At 38.9% G+C, this 22805-nt stretch overlaps 1 pseudogene; it reads left to right on the top strand.

The window, feature by feature from the left end:
* The window catches only part of LOC124803205, a 58255-nt pseudogene that overhangs the window by 19421 nt on the left and 16029 nt on the right, over positions 1 to 22805 (top strand).

Here is a 22805-nt window from a genome sequence, read left to right on the forward strand (position 1 = left end):
ATTAAAGCTGTAGAATTGACTGTGGTGTCATTTTGAAGACCTTGAACAGTTCTTTGATTTAATATAGTATAACATTACTGTGAGATTAATGTTGTAAAAATAAAAAAAATATGATTTTTCAAAATTTTAAAACATCCTTTTTACTTGTCAGAATGATACACATGTTTCTTACATATTTCTGTTTGCCTATGAAAATATTTGAAGATGATGAGTGGGTTGAGAGGGAGATTTATTTTTGCGTGTAATACCACTCCACATTGATTCTCCTTAGCAGTTCAAAAGAAATATCAGCAATTAAGAAATATGTATGTAATGTTGCAGTTTTTATTCTGCACTTAGATGATGTTGGTCATTTTTAATATTTGCATGTGTAAGTTAAGTGTGCCTTGTGATGAAAGCTAACTGAAGTGTGAATATTAGTTGTGATATAAATAAAACGTGAAAATGCAGTTTTATTAATAGAGGGTTTATATTAAGGTGTGGGGAGCATATGAAGTTTTCCAAAGGGATGTGTCAGTTTGGCATTGCACAAGGGAAGTATGGAGTTCATCTATCACAGACAGCAACACTCACGTACACATTCAGCAATCTATTACACTGTTAAACATGGTAAACAGGAAATTAATATTTTCTTTTGAAGGTGGGAAGTGAACTGGTAGCAGCAATGTACCTCTTGGGAACATCCCATGTGTGCCCTTTGGAGAGATCTAGCTGGCTTCCCATGTTGCCTGTGTGGTCAAGTATTATCTTCTTGTAGGACAATGCCAGAAGGTATTGGTCTGGCATAAGGATTTCCATAAGCATCATGAATATTTTTGTTATAGATGTGCATAGTCACTGTCCCATTTAAAGATCTACCATGCCACACATAAACATTACCTCATTCATCTCTTTCACTGAAGTTCGACAAATGATACTTAGTTCAAGCTTCTTGGCAAGTTGAAACACATTTGCCCTCTCTCTGCAAGCAAAATTGAGACTCTTCAATTGATCTGAAATCTCTTGTACACATTGACATGCTCACATCACAGACAAGTCCCGTGACATATTATGACTGGCACATGCATGACTTACCAAGATGTACTTCATGGAGCCTTCTGTAAATGGTGTTCGGTTATGGCACCCTTCTGGTTGCTGCATCGAGAAAAAGAGTGTAGTTGATATGGGAATATAATCGTGTTCCTTTGAGCCCTAAAGAATACCATCCAGTCATTGCCGTGTGCTGCTGTCTTTAACTGGCCATGCTTGTATCTTTCTCGAAGTAAAAGCTTGAATTAGAAACTATCCCACAGTCTGTTGTAACTGACAAGAGGTTAGATATATAAGCATCTCGTCATATTGTCTGCCTACACTATATAGAGATCCGTCACTGTTCATCAGAAAAGTGCTGCCTCACCATAATTTAACTTTATCTCCCCCCCACCCCCCACCACCCCGCATGCTCGCCCCCCCCCCCCCCCCCCCACACACACACACACACAGATGGCCACAGTCTCTGGCTGTTGAGGCCAGACTGTGAGCAGCAGTCCATGATGGGAGAGGCAACTGGGTGGTGGGGATGTAAGGAGGAGGCTGGGGGGAGGGGAGGGGGAGGGAGGGAAAGCAGGATAGGGCTGGGGGACGGTAAGGTGCTGCGCGTGGAAGCATACTGGGATGAGGTGGAGAGAGGCTACAGCAGCTAGATGCAGTTGGATAGTTAGGTGGGGAAGGGGGTAGCGGAAAAGGAGAGAAGTAAAAGGACTGTGGTTGTGTTGGTGGAATAGAGGGCTTTATAGTGCTGGAACGGCAACAGGGAAGGGCTAGATGGGTAGGAACAATGACTAATGAAGGTTGAGGCCAGGAGGACTTTGAGAATGTAGGTTTTATTGCATGTAGGGTTCTCACTTAGTAGCTGTTTGCCTTCTGTGTCTTCTGTGTTGATTGTCCTTGGTGTCAAAGTACTTGCTGAATAAATAGGGGGTGGAAGAGCAACTACTGTCTACTGTAAATGATGTATCCGACAGATGTACATTTGCGTTTCACTGTCATTTACTTTCTCTTTTCAAAACCCCCCCATATACACATTTATATGGTCAATGCACTATTGCTTAACTTTCTGTAAGCCTCATTAATAGTTTGCAGGCGAACACCCACATATTGCTAAAATAGTTTATTCTTGAACATCTACGAGCAGTAAAAAACATAACCACACAGTTCAGTCTTTCAAATAAACTGAACAGACATTTTTATTGCTTTAACACACAGCCTATTGGTGTAACACTTATTTCACTGTTAAGTTGATGCATTGTTGTTGTTCTAACCAACACAGGTTCCTCGTGTGAAACTCGTCCGTGGACTGACTTGTCTCGTGATCAAAATTCGGGCTCTTATATATCATCATAATAAGAGGCACTGAAGTAGGTTTGAAGTTAAAGTTACAGAAATTACGATTAAAACTTAACTCATTAAATTAACTGAATACATCAAAGCATTGGTTCTTGTAACAGTTTCTTCTACTGCAGGAGTTAGGCCAAATTATTTGTTTAAATGATGAAATTAACATATATAGTTATGTAAACAATACTTTTGACAAAATTGTTAATTACTTTGGAATTAATGAAGGGCTGGTTTTGCTAACATGTTTTCGAATAGAGCCAAATAGATCCTTTAAAAATGCCATTGTTTCGTCTCTCGAATGTCTATATTTGTTTATACGTCACCAGTAGAATTTAAGTGACGTAAGAATTACTGATTTTGCCCTATAATAAAAGATACTAACTAGGAATGGTCAAAATAATTTAGAAAATCAATTACATACCTAAAACGAAGCACAAAATTAGATCTGGTTTTATATTCTTTAAAACTGAGAGCCAATCTTTCCCTTTTATGAAAATGCAGATTATACTCTCTTGTGTTAATGGTAATTAGTTAAAATTGAAAAAATGAATTTTAAAGATGCAGATCGAAAAACAAGAGGGGAAGTAAAACTATCCCATCTTGCTTCGTCACATCACTCCCTCATTGGATTGACCAGATAGATATTGCAAATGGCTAACTGGACAATTCAATGACCACAAGTGACGCCAGAAATTGGGTTTAAAATCCACACACACAAAAATATTACATAAGAAATCCTTTCAAAAACTACAGTGCATATGAAGGGCTTTTTTCAATAGTGGTACAAGTCCATTTTTCTTTATTTTGAGATACAGAGTCCTAAAGTTAAATGAGCGCTGAAAAATCTGCAGTTGAGATACCAGAGATATTCAAGCATATGGCTTCCTGCTACAGATGAACCTTTATTTCTGTTTGTTTGGATCATTAATTTCAGAAGCATTATAGGCAGAAAAGTGGAGGTAATGGACTTGTACCACTACTGAAATTTTTCAAATTCCTACTTATAATAACTGGCTGTATGAAAATCCCCATACAAAATATTTACATACAATGTATTGTACATTTACATAAAATATCCAAAAGTTATACTTTTAACAAAAATTAGGCATCTTCATCATAAGTTATGTCCTTTTTGGGTAAGCAAAGATTACATTTTAAGATACATATCACTTTGTACAAGTCCTGTCTTGCTGCTAAACAAAATAGATCCTCGTGGGTTGGGAGGGAGGGAACTAAATTATATTGTGTGATTGCAATTTTTCACCAAGTTGTCCACGCCTTCAACAGATCCAAGTGGCGGTTACGCAATGCCCTGTGATCGGTTCCCTTGCAGGTGGTTCTCCTCCACCACAGTACATGAAAAAATGAGGCAAAATACTCTACATTAGTACACATACTTTCACTTCTAACTTAAGCCTAAGAAAAAAATGTTTAACACTAATGGCAAATAATAGTCATTACATCATATAGTCCACATGACTTCACAATAATTAGCACTAAAATTGACTATAATATGAAGGTGTGGACTAGAAATTTTTTTAAATAAATTGCACATACACTACAAAATATTACGCTTTAAGTCATAAATGTCTGAAATTGGTTAAACTTGAAAGACTTTTGTTTCTTTCCCATTGTCAAAATAACAAAAACTCAAGATGTGCAGTAGCATAGATTTCTAATCATCACGTTATGAAAAAAGATAATCACCATCACATAACTTAATTACTATTCAGATGAAAATAAAGGGGATGGAAGTTGTACCAAATCATAGCCCCATTTATCTACTCAACTCTGAGCACTACTCTTATTCAACTAGAAAATTAAATTCTCAAAAAATTACAAAATGTTACCAAATAGTTGACCTGTCAGAATATTCAGTCTAGCATCATAGTTATCAGTCAGTCAGCAAAATTAATGTTTCTTCATCCCAGTATTACCATTTCAAGCTCTTAATTCCTCAGAACACAAATAGAAGTTTTCAGGTAACCTATAGATCCAATGATGCAGCATTATATGATTTGTACCTCACTAAAATATTACTCTTTCTGTTAAACTTTCATTCCCAGCTGCAGTGTCATGAATTGCACTATATACACAATACCCAATGTTGCCTAGTTCAAAAATAGATTATCAATACAGGTACACCACATTTGTTTGTACACAGTTATTTTTTTGCATTAATCATGTCTGTCAGCACCATTATTTCACTTACATTTCTTACCTTGTTAGCTAGTGGAATGCATTCTCAAAAAATGTCCGTACTGCAGAGACAGGTTCCCTAACTATTAAGACCCTAACATTATGCATTATTTTATTATTTCCTTATTGTTTCATTATCTAGTAAATAAACACCTGCTCTGCTTATCTAATGCAAAATTGATTCTACCAAAAAACACTCCACAGCAACAGAACCTTATGCTAAGGCAAACTTAACTCTCATTATTGATCAGACAAAATTATCACTTAGAAAAACTATTATTTGTTTGGCATTCTAGCCTGAAGGGCGATATATGAGGCGGGACCCAAAAATAATCGGAATTTCTTCCTAGAAAGCATATACTTTATTGTTTTCAAATATACAACCTTAATCTCCTTCTCCATTAGCATTAATACACTTGTCCAAACGTTCATTCCAGTGTTCGAAGCACCTTTTAAATTTGTCCTCTTTGATACCTGCTAGCACTTTCATGACTTTGCGTTTTACGTCTTCCACATCTGCAAAACGCTTCCCTCTCAAGTCTCTTTTCATCCTCGGAAATAGGAAGAAGTCCGAGGGTGCTAAATCCGGCGAATAGGGCGCGTGGGTCAAGGTAGTCGTCTTCGTTGAGACCAAAAACTGGCGACCGCTGAGAGCCGCGTGCATGGGAGTGCTGTCGTTATGCAGTAACTACACACCAGAATCCCACAAAGCAGGGCGTTGTCTCGACAAACTTCTGCGAAGCCATTTCATAACCTCCAAAAAAAACAGATCAACATCGTTTTCACATTCGATTTCACTTGTCGAGCTTTTTTTGGGCGAGGTGAGCCAGGTGACTTCCATTGTAATGACTTGTTTACTATCTGGATTGTACCCATAGCACCATGACTCATCATCTGTAATGAATTTGTTGAAAACACGTGAATCATCTTTGAACGTGTCCTTCATTTCGAGACAGGCTTGAAATCGACGATCTCCAGTAAGAATCTTCGGCTCGAATTTTGCTGCCACTCTTCGCATCCCCAAATCGATGGTCAAGATGCGCTGAATTGAGCTCCAGGACAACCCGGACAAGTTCTCGGGTTGATCGATTGTCGTGCGTTCATCTTCACTGATGAGATCACGGATTTTGTTGATATTGTCTTCGCTTCGAGCAGTTAAAGGTCGACCAGAACGGGGCTGATCTTCAGCCACCATTTCTCCCTTTTTAAACCGAGAAAACCATTCGTACACTTGCGTTTTACTAAGAGCATGGTCTTTGTAGGCTGTCTGAATCATCGCAACAGTTTCTGCTGCATTCTTGCCGAGCAAGAAACAAAACTTCACTGCCGCACGTTGTTCGTAAGAACTAGCCATTTCCTTGTGTCACGTCTGCACTGTATGCTCTCTCGAAGAATTGCCAAAGAAACCACACTTCTCACTGTTGGGTGGCACTGCGTGGCAGAATGACTCAACAGAGACCCTACTACAACCCTCTGGCGGCGCAACCTGCTACTACAAGTACACGATGTGCAGCATTACTATTCCGGTTACTTCTGGGTCCCCCCTCTTACATACAAATCTTGCTTATACATTCCACACATTACTCCAGGCAACTATGTTTAAAGTTGGAATTCCTTAATGTTAGAAGGCTGTACCGTGACACACTTCTATGGGTAGATAGTTATCTCCATATACTAATTGCACTTAACACAAACACTTCAATTATAGCCCAATTAATATTAAGATCTCATAATTTAAGATGGTTTTTACTGCGTATTGCCTCTGTTGCTGCACCAATGAGCTGTTTACTTCAGATGTTAATTATCCTCCACATATGCTAACACCTTTCATTTTCTGTTTAACTTACCTCTTTAACAAAATTCTTTAACCATGGTACCAATTTACTTTCTCCCATCTTCATATGATTCCATTATTTATAACTAACACAACATAATATATATAAATAATACTGGAGAAACCTTTTCCTAGAATATTTCTATACTAAAGTGTGCTACTGTATAAAATCTCATGAAAGTAGAAGATATAATGTTTCTGGTTCACTTATAAACTACAGATAGGATAGGAGAAGAGTTTGACTGCCTCAGGAAACATGGAAAATGAGACAAACAGCTGGAGTAAGCATTATCACCACATAATCAATCCAACACAGAATGCTGAACCCCCTACTTGCTAATTGCACAAGAAATTAATTCCAAATATTAAATCAATGCTGAGATCTTGAATCGCCACCAAATTGCACTCCAACATCTGTCCTGCCAATTCCCCACTTAATAGTACCTCGTGTTTCGCACTCTTTGATAGCTTACCAGTAGCACCAATAATTTCTATTCCAGAAACATGTATTACTACTATACTCCCTGTGTTCTTAACAGATTCAAAATTTGCCTGTGAAATACCACTCAAATCACTACCATTGTCCAGTAAACATTTAACATGTACGCCTTGTACACTTGCTGCTGTTACAGGCTGACCCACTTCCTTCTTACTCACCATGTGATCTTCTTCATACAACAAATCCTAATCCTTTCCCTGGGAAAACTATCACCTGCGTACCAATGAGATTATCAGACCCACTGTCACTTTCTCTATGGTTTAGATTTTGTACTTCTTCCACCTTTTTCTCAATTGCAGCCAATTTTTAATCTACATTTTTATTTAATTTTTCCAATTTTCCTTTACCACTACTGCATACTTGGTTTCTGCCTTAAATCATTTTTAATCTGATCGATTTGGTTCTCAAGTTTAACCCTATTTTCAGCACATTGTTTCTCGAAAACCTCCACCTTCCTACTATTGTCATCACAAATTTTCTCTTTCTCTTCCACACCTTTACGACTCAATACTGATTTCTCATTAGTATTATCACAATCTTTAACTACTGCATCAAACTTCTTATTTAATTCTGAAAGGTTAGCGTTAACTACATTAATTTCCTTTTAATTTCTTTTAAGCTAACCGTGTCAGTTCTAATGCTATCAGTTTTCTTTTCCGCCCTGATAATGTCATTTCTCACTTTACTAATGCCTTCTTTCATTGCTATATTACTCAAAAAACTCATAATTTGCCGTAACATTGCTTCCACTTCTACGTTCTACTTCTACGCTCTGCGGCTCAGTCCCCATTAAGTCTTTCTGTTTATATAACGACGTAACCTCTACAGCTTTGTCCTCGGTGACACTGTCTGGTTCGTGAAGGCCACTCATTATGTATCACTTAATACACAACAGCTTTTGCTACAAAATTACTTTCTTTTCTTTTCTTTTTTTTTTTTTTTTTTTTTTTTTTTTAAAATCACTTGTCTCCTGTTGCTTCTGCAGTTGTCAACTCTATTTGTTGTCTGTTGCAAGTTGTAATTCTCTTGGCAAGGCGTCTTGTTTATCTCCTGTCAGCTGTGTCCTCCTGTGTGCTGATTGGCTGCTCCTGTACTCAGTGGCTGCTTCCATAGGATGCACTCGCTGATTGGTTGCTGTTATACTGTGGCCATGAAACCCATGCAGAGTTCTTGTTTTTGAGGCTACGTACAATATTCCTCATGCCGGGACACCACATGTAGCGATTCACCTTCTTTGTCTCCTTTGTTGATTGTCCCCCGGTGTCGACATTACTGGCTGAAAAAAGTGGAAGTGCAACTACTTTCTACTGTAAATGATGTATCCGTCAGATGCACATTTGCGTTTCACTGTCTTTTACTTTCACTTTTAACGGACCCCCCATATACACATTTATATGGCCAGAGCACTATTGTTTAACTTTCGATAAACCTCATTAATAATTTGCAGGTGAACATCCACATAATGCTACAATAGTTTATTGTTGAACATCTAGGAGCAGTAAAAAACATAACCACACAGTTCAGGCTTTCAAATAAACTGAACAGGACATTTTTATTGCTTTAACACACAGCCTATTGGTGTAACACTTATTTCACTGTTAAGTTGATGCATTGTTGTTGTTCTAACCAACACAGGTTCCTCGTGTGAAACTCGTCCGTGGACTGACTTGTCTCGTGATCAAAATTCGGGCTCTTATATATCATCATAATAAGAGGCACTGAAGTAGGTTTGAAGTTAAAGTTACAGAAATTAACGATTAAAACTTAACTCATTAAATTAACTGAATACATCAAAGCATTGGTTCTTGTAACAGTTTCTTCTACTGCAGGAGTTAGGCCAAATTATTTGTTTAAATGATGAAATTAACATATATAGTTATGTAAACAATACTTTTGACAAAATTGTTAATTACTTTGGAATTAATGAAGGGCTGGTTTTGCTAACATGTTTTCGAATAGAGCCAAATAGATCCTTTAAAAATGCCATTGTTTTCGTCTCTCGAATGTCTATATTTGTTTATACGTCACCAGTAGAATTTAAGTGACCGTAAGAATTACTGATTTTGCCCTATAATAAAAGATACTAACTAGAAGAATGGTCAAAATAATTTAGAAAATCAATTACATACCTAAAACGAAGCACAAAATTAGAATCTGGTTTTATATTCTTTAAAACTGAGAGCCAATCTTTCCCTTTTATGAAAATGCAGATTATACTCTCTTGTGTTAATGGTAATTAGTTAAAATTGAAAAAATGAATTTTAAAGAGGCAGATCGAAAAACAAGAGGGGAAGTAAAACTATCCCATCTTGCTTCGTCACATCACTCCCTCATTGGATTGACCAGATAGATATTGCAAATGGCTAACTGGACAATTCAATGACCACAAGTGACGCCAGAAATTGGGTTTAAAATCCACACACACAAAAATATTACATAAGAAATCCTTTCAAAAACTACAGTGCATATGAAGGGCTTTTTTCAATAGTGGTTACAAGTCCATTTTTCTTTATTTTGAGATACAGAGTCCTAAAGTTAAATGAGCGCTGAAAAATCTGCAGTTGAGATACAGAGATATTCAAGCATATGGCTTCCTGCTACAGATGAACCTTTATTTCTGTTTGTTTGGATCATTAATTTCAGAAGCATTATAGGCAGAAAAGTGGAGGTAATGGACTTGTACCACTACTGAAATTTTTCAAATTCCTACTTATAATAACTGGCTGTATGAAAATCCCCATACAAAATATTTACATACAATGTATTGTACATTTACATAAAATATCCAAAAGTTATACTTTTAACAAAAATTAGGCATCTTCATCATAAGTTATGTCCTTTTTGGGTAAGCAAAGATTACATTTTAAGATACATATCACTTTGTACAATGTCCTGTCTTGCTGCTAAACAAAATAGATCCTCGTTGGGTTGGGAGGGAGGGAACTAAATTATATTGTGTGATTGCAATTTTTCACCAAGTTGTCCACGCCTTCAACAGATCCAAGTGGCGGTTACGCAATGCCCTGTGATCGGTTCCTTGCAGGTGGTTCTCCTCCACCACAGTACATGAAAAAATGAGGCAAAATACTCTACATTAGTACACATACTTTCACTTCTAACTTAAGCCTAAGAAAAAAATGTTTAACACTAATGGCAAATAATAGTCATTACATCATATAGTCCACATGACTTCACAATAATTAGCACTAAAATTGACTATAATATGAAGGTGTGGACTAGAAATTTTTTTAAATAAATTGCACATACACTACAAAATATTACGCTTTAAGTCATAAAATGTCTGAAATTGGTTAAACTTGAAAGACTTTTGTTTCTTTCCCATTGTCAAAATAACAAAAACTCAAGATGTGCAGTAGCATAGATTTCTAATCATCACGTTATGAAAAAAGATAATCACCATCACATAACTTAATTACTATTCAGATGAAAATAAAGGGGATGGAAGTTGTACCAAATCATAGCCCCATTTATCTACTCAACTCTGAGCACTACTCTTATTCAACTAGAAAATTAAATTCTCAAAAAATTACAAAATGTTACCAAATAGTTGACCTGTCAGAATATTCAGTCTAGCATCATAGTTATCAGTCAGTCAGCAAAATTAATGTTTCTTCATCCCAGTATTACCATTTCAAGCTCTTAATTCCTCAGAACACAAATAGAAGTTTTCAGGTAACCTATAGATCCAATGATGCAGCATTATATGATTTGTACCTCACTAAAATATTACTCTTTCTGTTAAACTTTCATTCCCAGCTGCAGTGTCATGAATTGCACTATATACACAATACCCAATGTTGCCTAGTTCAAAAATAGATTATCAATACAGGTACACCACATTTGTTTGTACACAGTTATTTTTTTGCATTAATCATGTCTGTCAGCACCATTATTTCACTTACATTTCTTACCTTGTTAGCTAGTGGAATGCATTCTCAAAAAATGTCCGTACTGCAGAGACAGGTTCCCTAACTATTAAGACCCTAACATTATGCATTATTTTATTATTTCCTTATTGTTTCATTATCTAGTAAATAAACACCTGCTCTGCTTATCTAATGCAAAATTGATTCTACCAAAAAACACTCCACAGCAACAGAACCTTATGCTAAGGCAAACTTAACTCTCATTATTGATCAGACAAAATTATCAACTTAGAAAAACTATTATTTGTTTGGCATTCTAGCCTGAAGGGCGATATATGAGGCGGGACCCCAAAAATAATCGGAATTTCTTCCTAGAAAGCATATACTTTATTGTTTTCAAATATACAACCTTAATCTCCTTCTCCATTAGCATTAATACACTTGTCCAAACGTTCATTCCAGTGTTCGAAGCACCTTTTAAATTTGTCCTCTTTGATACCTGCTAGCACTTTCATGACTTTGCGTTTTACGTCTTCCACATCTGCAAAACGCTTCCCTCTCAAGTCTCTTTTCATCCTCGGAAATAGGAAGAAGTCCGAGGGTGCTAAATCCGGCGAATAGGGCGCGTGGGTCAAGGTAGTCGTCTTCGTTGAGACCAAAAAACTGGCGACCGCTGAGAGCCGCGTGCATGGGAGTGCTGTCGTTATGCAGTAACTACACACCAGAATCCCACAAAGCAGGGCGTTGTCTCGACAAACTTCTGCGAAGCCATTTCATAACCTCCAAAAAAAACAGATCAACATCGTTTTCACATTCGATTTCACTTGTCGAGCTTTTTTTTGGGCGAGGTGAGCCAGGTGACTTCCATTGTAATGACTTGTTTACTATCTGGATTGTACCCATAGCACCATAGACTCATCATCTGTAATGAATTTGTTGAAAACACGTGAATCATCTTTGAACGTGTCCTTCATTTCGAGACAGGCTTGAAATCGACGATCTCCAGTAAGAATCTTCGGCTCGAATTTTGTGCTGCCACTCTTCGCATCCCCAAATCGATGGTCAAGATGCGCTGAATTGAGCTCCAGGACAACCCCGGACAAGTTCTCGGGTTGATCCGATTGTCGTGCGTTCATCTTCACTGATGAGATCACGGATTTTGTTGATATTGTCTTCGGCTTCGAGCAGTTAAAGGTCGACCAGAACCGGGGGCTGATCTTCAGCCACCATTTCTCCCTTTTTAAACCGAGAAAACCATTCGTACACTTGCGTTTTACTAAGAGCATGGTCTTTGTAGGCTGTCTGAATCATCGCAACAGTTTCTGCTGCATTCCTTGCCGAGCAAGAAACAAAACTTCACTGCCGCACGTTGTTCGTAAGAACTAGCCATTTCCTTGTGTCACGTCTGCACTGTATGCTCTCCTCGAAGAATTGCCAAAGAAACCACACTTCTCACTGTTGGGTGGCACTGCGTGGCAGAATGACTCAACAGAGGACCCTACTACAACCCATCTGGCGGCGCAACCTGCTACTACAAGTACACGATGTGCAGCATTTACTATTCCGGTTACTTCTGGGTCCCCCCCTCTTACATACAAATCTTGCTTATACATTCCACACATTACCTCCAGGCCAACTATGTTTAAAGTTGGAATTCCTTAATGTTAGAAGGCTGTACCGTGACACACTTCTATGGGTAGATAGTTATCTCCATATACTAATTGCACTTAACACAAACACTTCAATTATAGCCCAATTAATATTAAGATCTCATAATTTAAGATGGGTTTTTTACTGCGTATTGCCTCTGTTGCTGCAACCAATGAGCTGTTTACTTCAGATGTTAATTATCCTCCACATATGCTAACACCTTTCATTTTCTGTTTAACTTACCTCTTTAACAAAATTCTTTAACCATGGTAACCAATTTACTTTCTCCCATCTTCATATGATTCCATTATTTATAACTAACACAACATAATATATATAAATAATACTGGAGAAACCTTTTCCTAGAATATTTCTATACTAAAGTGTGCTACTGTATAAAATCTCATGAAAGTAGAAGATATAATGTTTCTGGTTCACTTATAAACTACAGATAGGATAGGGAGAAGAGTTTGACTGCCTCAGGAAACATGGAAAATGAGACAAACAGCTGGAGTAAGCATTATCACCACATAATCAATCCAACACAGAATGCTGAAACCCCTACTTGCTAATTGCACAAGAAATTAATTCCAAATATTAAATCAATGCTGAGATCTTGAATCGCCACCAAATTGCACTCCAACATCTGTCCTGCCAATTCCCCACTTAATAGTACCTCGTGTTTCGCACTCTTTGATAGCTTACCAGTAGCACCATAATTTCTATTCCAGAAACATGTATTACTACTATACTCCCTGTGTTCTTAACAGATTCAAAAATTGCCTGTGAAATACCACTCAAATCACTACCATTGTCCAGTAAACATTTAACATGTACGCCTTGTACACTTGCTGCTGTTACAGGCTGACCCACTTCCTTCTTACTCACCATGTGATCTTCTTCATACAACAAATCCTAATCCTTTCCCTGGGAAAACTATCACCTGCGTACCAATGAGATTATCAGACCCACTGTCACTTTCTCTATGGTTTAGATTTTGTACTTCTTCCACCTTTTTCTCAATTGCAGCCAATTTTTAATCTACATTTTTATTTAATTTTTCCAATTTTCCTTTACCACTACTGCATACTTGGTTCTGCCTTAAATCATTTTTAATCTGATCGATTTGGTTCTCAAGTTTAACCCTATTTTCAGCACATTGTTTCTCGAAAACCTCCACCTTCCTACTATTGTCATCACAAATTTTCTCTTTCTCTTCCACACCTTTACGACTCAATACTGATTTCTCATTAGTATTATCACAATCTTTAACTACTGCATCAAACTTCTTATTTAATTCTGAAAGGTTAGCGTTAACTACATTAATTTCCTTTTAATTTCTTTTAAGCTAACCGTGTCAGTTCTAATGCTATCAGTTTTCTTTTCCGCCCTGATAATGTCATTTCTCACTTTACTAATGCCTTCTTTCATTGCTATATTACTCAAAAAACTCATAATTTGCCGTAACATTGCTTCCACTTCTACGTTCTACTTCTACGCTCTGCGGCTCAGTCCCCATTAAGTCTTTCTGTTTATATAACGACGTAACCTCTACAGCTTTGTCCTCGGTGACACTGTCTGGTTCGTGAAGGCCACTCATTATGTATCACTTAATACACAACAGCTTTTGCTACAAAATTACTTTCTTTTCTTTTCTTTTTTTTTTTTTTTTTTTTTTTTTTTTTAAAATCACTTGTCTCCTGTTGCTTCTGCAGTTGTCAACTCTATTTGTTGTCTGTTGCAAGTTGTAATTCTCTTGGCAAGGCGTCTTGTTTATCTCCTGTCAGCTGTGTCCTCCTGTGTGCTGATTGGCTGCTCCTGTACTCAGTGGCTGCTTCCATAGGATGCACTCGCTGATTGGTTGCTGTTATACTGTGGCCATGAAACCCATGCACTGATTGGCTGTTGCACCACTGCACTGTAAACTACTGTTGATTTCACTGTTTAAATTTCGCGAAGTTCTTGTTTTTGAGGCTACGTACAATATTCCTCATGCCGGGACACCACATGTAGCGATTCACCTTCTTTGTCTCCTTTGTTGATTGTCCCCGGTGTCGACATACTGGCTGAAAAAAGTGGAAGTGCAACTACTTTCTACTGTAAATGATGTATCCGTCAGATGCACATTTGCGTTTCACTGTCTTTTACTTTCACTTTTAACGACCCCGCCATATACACATTTATATGGCCAGAGCACTATTGTTTAACTTTCGATAAACCTCATTAATAATTTGCAGGTGAACATCCACATAATGCTACAATAGTTTATTGTTGAACATCTAGGAGCAGTAAAAAACATAACCACACAGTTCAGGCTTTCAAATAAATTTAACAGACACTGTCATTGCTTTAACACACAGCTTATTGGTGTAACACTAATTTCACTGTTAAGTTGATGCATTGTTGTCATTCTAACCAACACAAGTTTCTTGTCTGAAACTCGGTTGTGGACTGACTGTCTCATGATCAAAATTTGGGTCTTATATATCATCACAATAATTGGTACTGAAGTAGGTTTGAAGTTAAAAGTTGCAGAAATTACAATTAAAACTTAACTCATTAAATTAACTGAATACATCGAAACATTTGTTCTCTTTAACAGTTTCTTCTATTGCAAGAGTTAGGCCAAAATTATTTGTTTAAATGATGAAATTAACATATATAGGTACGTAAACAATACTTTTGATAAAACTGTTAATTACTTTGGATTAATGAAAGGCTGATTTTGCTAACATGTTTTCGAATAGAGCCAAATAAATCCTTTATAATACTATTGTTGTTTCTCCCAAATCTTTCTAATTTGTACAGAATTTATTTTTGTTTATACGTCAGCAATGAGAATTTAACTTACAAAACAATTACTGATTTCGCCCCTATAATAAAAGATACTAACTAGGAATAGCCAAAATAAATTAGAAAATCAATTACATACCTAAGAACTAAGCACAAAATTAGATCTGGTTTTATATTCTTTAAAACTGAGGGCCAATCTTTCTCTTTTATGAAAAATCAGATTATACTCACTTATGTTAATGGTAATCAGTTAAAATTGAAAAAAATGAATTTTAAGGAGGCAGATGGAAAAACAAGAGGGGAAGTAAAAATATCCCAGCTTGCTTCGTCACAACCAGCACAACTTAGAAAAGCTGGTGTTGGTGGGAAGGATCCAGATGGCACTGGCTGTGAAGCAGTCATTGAAATGAAGGTCATGTTGTGCAGTGTGCTCAGCAACAAGGTGGACCAGCTGTTTTTTGATCACGAGCTTGTCGGTGGCCTTTCATGTGGATTGGTTGTCAAGCCCCTGTAGACTGCAGCACAGTGATGGCAGCTTACCTTGTAGATCACATTAATCGTTTCACAGATAGCCCTGCCTTTGTTGGGATAGGTGATACTTGTGACCAGACTGGAGCAGGTGTTGGTGGAAGGATGTATGGGGTAGGTCTTGCATCTGGATCTGTTGCAGGGATGGGAGCTATGAGGCAAGTGGTTGGGAGCAGGGGTTGTGTAGTGATGAATGAGGATATTGTGAAGGTTCGGTAGGCAACAGAATACCACTGTGGGAAGATAGTCGGTAGGACATTTCTCATTCCAGGGAATGATGAGAGGTAGTTGAAACCCTGGCAGAGAATGTAATTCAGTTGCTCCAGTCCTGGGTGTTTCTGAATCACGAAGGGAATGCTCCTCTGTGGCTGGACAGTGGGACTTCGAGAGGTGGTGGGTGATTGGAGAGATAAGGCAAGGGACGTCTGTTTTTGTGCAAGTATGGAGGGTAATTACAGTCTTTGAAGGCCCCAGTGAGACCCTTGGTATATTTTGAGAGTGACCATTTGTTCTATGCAGATGCGAAGTGCTGTGGGTGGCTGGTTGTATGGAAGGGATATCATGGTTTTTACTGGTGGCAGCTGTTGAAGTGGAGGTATTACTGGTGGTTGGTGGTGTTCGATATGGATGGAGGTAATGATGTATCAATCTTTGAGGTGGAGATCAACATTATGGTAGGTGGCTTGATGAATTGAGTAGGACCAGGTGAAGTGAATTGGAGGGAGGGGGGGGGGGGGGGGGGGGGGTGGGGGGGAGGTGGGAGAGATGTTTAGGTTCTGGAGCATTGTCAATGGGGAGTGTTCTCGACTCTCTATCAAGATCACAAAGATGCCATCAATGAATCTGAACTAGGTGAGAGGTTTGGGGCTCTGGGTAGTTAGGGAGGATTCCTGTGGATGGCTCATGAATAGGTTGGGCATAGGATTTGTGTCATGCTGGTGCCCATAGCCATACCGTGTGATTTGTTTGTATGTAATACCTTCAAAGGAGAAGTAATTGTAGGTGAGGATATAGTTGGTCATGGCGACTAGGAAGGAGGTTGCAGGTTTGGAATTCATTGGGTGTTGGGAAAAGTAGTGTTCAGTAGCAGTAAGGGCCGTGGGCATTAGGAATGTTAGTGTAAAGGGAAGTGTCATCAATAATAATGATCAGAGTACTGTGTAGTAAAGGAACAGGAACTGTGGAGAGTTGTTGGAGGAGATGGTTGGTATCTTTTATGTAGGAGAGTAAGGTTGCAGGCAATAGCCTTGAAGTTGTTAGTCTGTGAGAGCAGAGACACTCTCAGTGGGGGCACATTAACCAGGCACAATGGGTTGTCCTGGCTGGTTGGGTTTATGGACTTTAGGAAGTATGTAGAAGGTAGGGGTGTGGGGAAAGGTTCTGGAGTAGGCATAAGGATTTGAGGAGAGACTGGAGATCGTGCTGGATTTCTGGAATGGAGTCGCTGTGGGCAGGGTTTGTAGGTGAATGAATCTGGCAGCTGGCGGAGTCCTTCTGCCAAGTAATCCTTGAGATTCCAAACAACCAGTGGTGGAGCCTTTCTCGAGCAGGTCAGGAGGTAGTGATTTGGGGACAGTGGGGATGGATCATGATTTGGATGGAGGAGTGAAATGAGTCAGGCAGGGTTCAATATTTGTCTTTGGTTGAGTTGGTGGCAAAAAGTGAAGGAGAGAAGGTCTTCAACAAGTCGTGCATGATTGATTTTGGGAGTGGGGCAAAAGGTGAGGCCTTTGGAAATGACTGATACTTCTGTGGGGCTAAGACTTTGGAGGAAAGGTTCAGAACACTGTTTTGGGTCTGTTTGGGTCTTGGATTCTATATGGTGGTGGGAGGGAGTTTATGAGGGTCAGTTAAATGTAGTAGGTCTGTGAGGCATGGTTTTTCAGCTATGAGGGGATCTGGGGGAGGTTGGGATGTTGTTGTCAGGATGGTGGGTAGTGGTAGTCCATGGTGGGATTAGGAAGTGAACAGGGTGAAGAGTTTTTTGAGGTGGTGTTTTGCGTATTTCTCTGGTTGCTGGAGGGCAAGAGTTTCATTGGGTGAAGTGGGAGCCAGGCTGCATAGCAGGAGAGAATTATGCGGATGGAGAGGAGGTATTGCAAGGTGGTTTGGGCCTGATTGATATGCATGTTGAGGGATCTGGGGAAAAATTTTGGCCGTTGCGTCTTCAGTGACGAGTGATCCCTCTTAAAATATACCGAGGGTCTCACTGAGGCTTCACAGACCTTAATTACCCTCCCAACCTTTTACAAAAACAGACATCCCATGCCTGATTTCTCATGACCCACCACCTCCTATAGTCCCACCGTCTAACTACAGAACAGCATTCCACTTGTGACCCAGTACCACTGAGGACTGGAGCAACTGAATCACATTCTCCTCCAGGGCTTCAACTACCTCTCATCATTCCCTGAAATCAGAATGTCCTACTCATGATCCTCACCATCCCTCCAACAGTGGTATTATGCCACCCACCGGACCTACACAATATCATCATCCCACCCCTACACAACCCCTGCTCCTAACCCTTTGCCTCATGGCTCATATCCCTGTATTAGATCTAGATGCTAGACCTGTCCCATACATCCTCCCACCACCACCTACTCCAGTCCGGTCACAAGATCCCCTATATTGTTAAAGGCAGGGTTACCTGTGAAACTATTCATGTGATCTATAAGCTTAGCTGCATTCTACATGGGCTTGATAACCAAGAAGTGGTGGAGCCTTTCTCAGCAGGTCAGGAGGTAGTGATTTGGGGACAGTGGGGATGGATCATGATTGGATGGAGGAGTGAAATGAGTCAGGCAGGGTTCAATATTTGTCTTTGGTTGAGTTGGTGGCAAAAAGTGAAGGAGAGAAGGTCTTCAACAAGTCGTGCATGATTGGTTTTGGGAATGGCAGCCGACAAACTGTGGCTTAAAAACAGCTGGACCACTTGATTGCTGAGCACGCTGCCCAACACCACAGTCTTCATTTAAATGACTGCTTCACAGCCTGTGCCATCTGGATCCTTTCCACCAACACCAGCTTTTCTGAATTCGTGGATGGGAACTCACCATGTGATCTATCCTACATTCCTGTTACTCTCCTGGCCTCAACCTTCGCCAGTCATTGTCATTACTCATCTTGCCCCTTTCCTGTTCCCATTCCTGCACTATACAGCCCTCTATTCCACCAACACTCTCACAGTATTTTTACTTCTCTCCTTTTCTGCTACCCCCGCACTTCATCTAACCTCTCAACTGCATCTAGCTGCTGTACCCTCCTTCACCTCCTCTTTACACCCACCACTCAGTTGTCTTTCCCATCATGCGCTGCTGCTTACAGTCTGGCCTTAACAGCCACAGACGGTAGCCGTGTGTGTGTGTGTGTGTGTGTGTGTGTGTGTGTGTGTGTGTGTCTATTTCCGAAGAAGGCCTTGTTGGTCGAATGCTCACTTTCTGACAGTCTTTTTGGTAAGCCTATCTACGGCTCAGCATCTCCGTTATATGGTCAGTAGCATGTATCCTTTTCATAATATTGATACTACTATTAAACATGCACAAATGTACTTCTCTACTTTAGTGCTGCTCCTTTGCTTGTGGTGGTTTGTATTGAAGCACTAATATGGCAATGTAATACTCATTCATCTTAGCTCAAGGAACAGTCTTTTTGTGATTTTTTTTTTCTTTGTAATATGGGAAGCAGTATTAAATGTTTAAACAGTTTCGCCAAACAAAAAGTGTCTTTCATTAAAATTTTTCCAGCATACAGAAATTTTTCAGATGGTAGTTAAGACATGTACATTTTTAAAAGGTGTATATTATTGACAGCAAAGCAGTAATACTAATAATTCAGTTATTTATTTATGATAAGAAAGTAGCAGAAAATAAAATTCATAAATAATAAGTTATAGCACCCAGGAAACATCTGTGGTCAGTTTTTCTGTTTTAATATGTGATAAGCACTTTCATATTCAATTTGTGTATTATAACTTTGATATTTCATGAACATGCATATTTACTTCATACATATTTGATTCATTTTATCTTATTTTTTGCAGGGAACTTTGCTTAATATACATTGGCTTCATCCTCTTTGAAGATTTACCCCGCACTCTAACTCGTGTGTGGCATTATTAGTCAGATCTCTCATCTTTTTTATCCTGAAAACATATCCGTATGTTGGTGATCACATCACCTTCATTTAATAATTGCAGTTATTATGTTGGTTGTGAACCACTATTTAGCATTCCAATATTTTGCTGCTGTGTACCATTCATTTTCGGAGGTGAGTGTCATATTTTGCGTCTGTGCTATAGAATAATACCGACTTGTCTCTTTATATGATAAGAACAATATTAATGTGCAACTGCTGTAACAATAATAACTTTAGTTAATGTGAGTGATGGTATGTAACAAGGAAACAAAGGATGCACATGCTTTTATTATATTTCAGCAGTTGTCAAAATATAGTGCAGATTTCAGTGTGTGAATTCTGTATTGCAATAGTTTTGGACATACAAGAGCATAGATTGTAGAGCACCTTTTTGTGTGATTCTTAGAATAACAGGAGTAAATTTCATACTTAATGTAGGAGCTTATTCCCACAAAACATGTAACATCATGAGCATACCTGTAGATGTAGATATTCTTTGATTTTGTTAGTTTGTGAGAGTTTTTATGAGACTGCAGATTCAGTTTAGTTTGGGCAGTTGCCCAGATAGAGGGCAGAGATGAGAAAGAGCAAGATGGCAGAGTACTCTCTGTGCAAATTGAAACATGAATGCCACCTGTTATGTGAGACATTAGAGAAATGTTTTCATCCAGCAGTAGAAGCAAACAGAGTGCAGCAAACCAGTAGCAAGAATGTTTCAAACAGGGAAGAAATAAAATAACTACAAAAAAATTGACAATCTAAGGATGTGTACTAGTTAACAGATACAAGAAAAATTATTCTTGTGCTGCCAGGTAATAAGCTTTGTGGAAGCTAGAGCTGTAGAGCTAACTTGCTTAAGTAATATGTCGCAGTACATTACATTATACGACATATTCCATAGAGCTTGTGGAGAGGATGTGGAAATATTTGTATTTTATTTAAGTACAATGTCTTGAAGTATAAAATAGTATACTATAAATTGTGAAATGGAATTAGTGAAAAGACAGGCTGAGGGGTAAGAGACTCACAGTTGACTCTCACTTTGCCTTCATCTAACATCATCCGCAGTGCAAGTGGGTTGTTTTCGCCCTAACACCTGAATGTTGTGCCCTTTCTTTTTAACCTTCTTGAACCTATCCCACTCTCCTCCTCAAGCGAGGAACAGTTGGCTCTGAGAGCTAGGGTAGTGTGTCACTTTTACCTTGTGACTGTTGGCAGTGCTACATATTTCACCTCCGGAAGGTAAGTACCATTAAGTACCTGTGCACTTTGTTTCCAATGTTTCAGTCATGGTAGTATAATTATCCTTTGCTGTCTCTCTCTCTCTCTCTCCTCTCTCTCTCTCGTCTCTCTCTCTCTCTCTCTCTCTCTCTCTTAATGAGAAGAGGACTGGCTGTGAATGGGAGTATTAGTGGCTATAATACTGTACATTGTGGTGTAAGTGGCAGGTCAGCAGAGGTCTGCTCATACGAGTTTTCATATGACATCCAATGGAAAGCATAATTTTGGTTCCCTTAATAAAAAGGTATGAATATTTTATTTGGAACTAAATTATGGAATCACCATAATTCTATTTTCTCTTTATCATAGATAACAATCTATGACTGGACAAACAAATATTGTCAATGGAATACATCGTAATTATTACAGTGTATTGTATTAAATGTTCACCATTGAAGATGTGCCAAGAGAGATCAAAATCAGTATGATACTGCTGATCATAAAAGTAAATGGAAATAACAGGGAAATAGTGGCTGGGTACAGTTTATTTTATTTAAAAAAAGCATTAAAAAATTCGATGTTACGTACCCAGTTGACAGTGTGGAATTATGTTAGTCTACTGCTGTATTCACTGCGATCACCTACAGCCAAGAATGAGCCTACCACTCTGATCCCAGCCCCACTGTCAACCTCTCATAGCACCGTGGCCATGTCTTGCTGACATACTTTACTTTCCACCTGCCCCAATACTTCCTCTATGCTCCATGAAACCACACTGCTCCTGAACAAACATCCCATAATACTGTTGTCAACCTGTCTGCTGAAACTCTAAACCTTGTAGAAGTCTCAGAACTTTCTAAGGGCCTCACCTTTAGCCCAAAACCTAAGTTCAACCATGCTGGACTAACCTTCTTTCCTTAACTCCGTCTCATCTCCTCTGACAACAATAAACCTGTGAATCAGCCATCGACCAGCATCCTCTGATCACTCCTGGTCTTCAAAAGCTCTACTGACATCCTCCACCCAGGGCTTCAGTTACCCTCTGTGCCCAGAGAAGAGGTACATCATACCTAAAATCCATCCAAATCACCCATAGTTTTGTTCCACCACCAAGACAACTTAAAGAATATTCCATTTTCATTCCTGTTCCAATTGTGCTCCCAATACTGGAGCCCCGTGGGTCATTCCATTATAGTCAGTTCATCAAGTGCAAGACCTCCCACATACACCCCACCCACCACCTCCTACTGCAGGCCCAGTTGCAGGCATTTCGTACCCAGTAAAAGGAAACGCCACATGTGAAAACAGCCATGTCATACATAAGCTATGTTGTAATTACTGCACAGCACTCTATGTTGGCATGACAAGTAACCAAATGTCTACTCGCATGAATGCTCGCTGCCAAACTGTGGTGAACCACAAACGTGACCAGTAAGTTGCTGAATATGTTGCCCACAACAACACAAGTAACTTCAACAGCAGCTTCACTATGCAAGCCATTTATATACCCCTCCCAACGCAAGTGGGATTTCTCTCTCCAGCATATCCTGCACTGTCACAGTCCCCTGCCCTAAATCTCTACTAAACTGTTTCCCTCAGCCTCATCTTTTTCCCTCCCACTCGCCCTTCCTCACTCTATATCTCTTGTATGTAGGGACAAGAATATTTTTTGTCACATTCA

Source organism: Schistocerca piceifrons, chromosome 1 (genome assembly GCF_021461385.2).
Source record: "Schistocerca piceifrons isolate TAMUIC-IGC-003096 chromosome 1, iqSchPice1.1, whole genome shotgun sequence".
Classification (NCBI taxonomy): Eukaryota; Metazoa; Arthropoda; class Insecta; order Orthoptera; family Acrididae; genus Schistocerca; species Schistocerca piceifrons.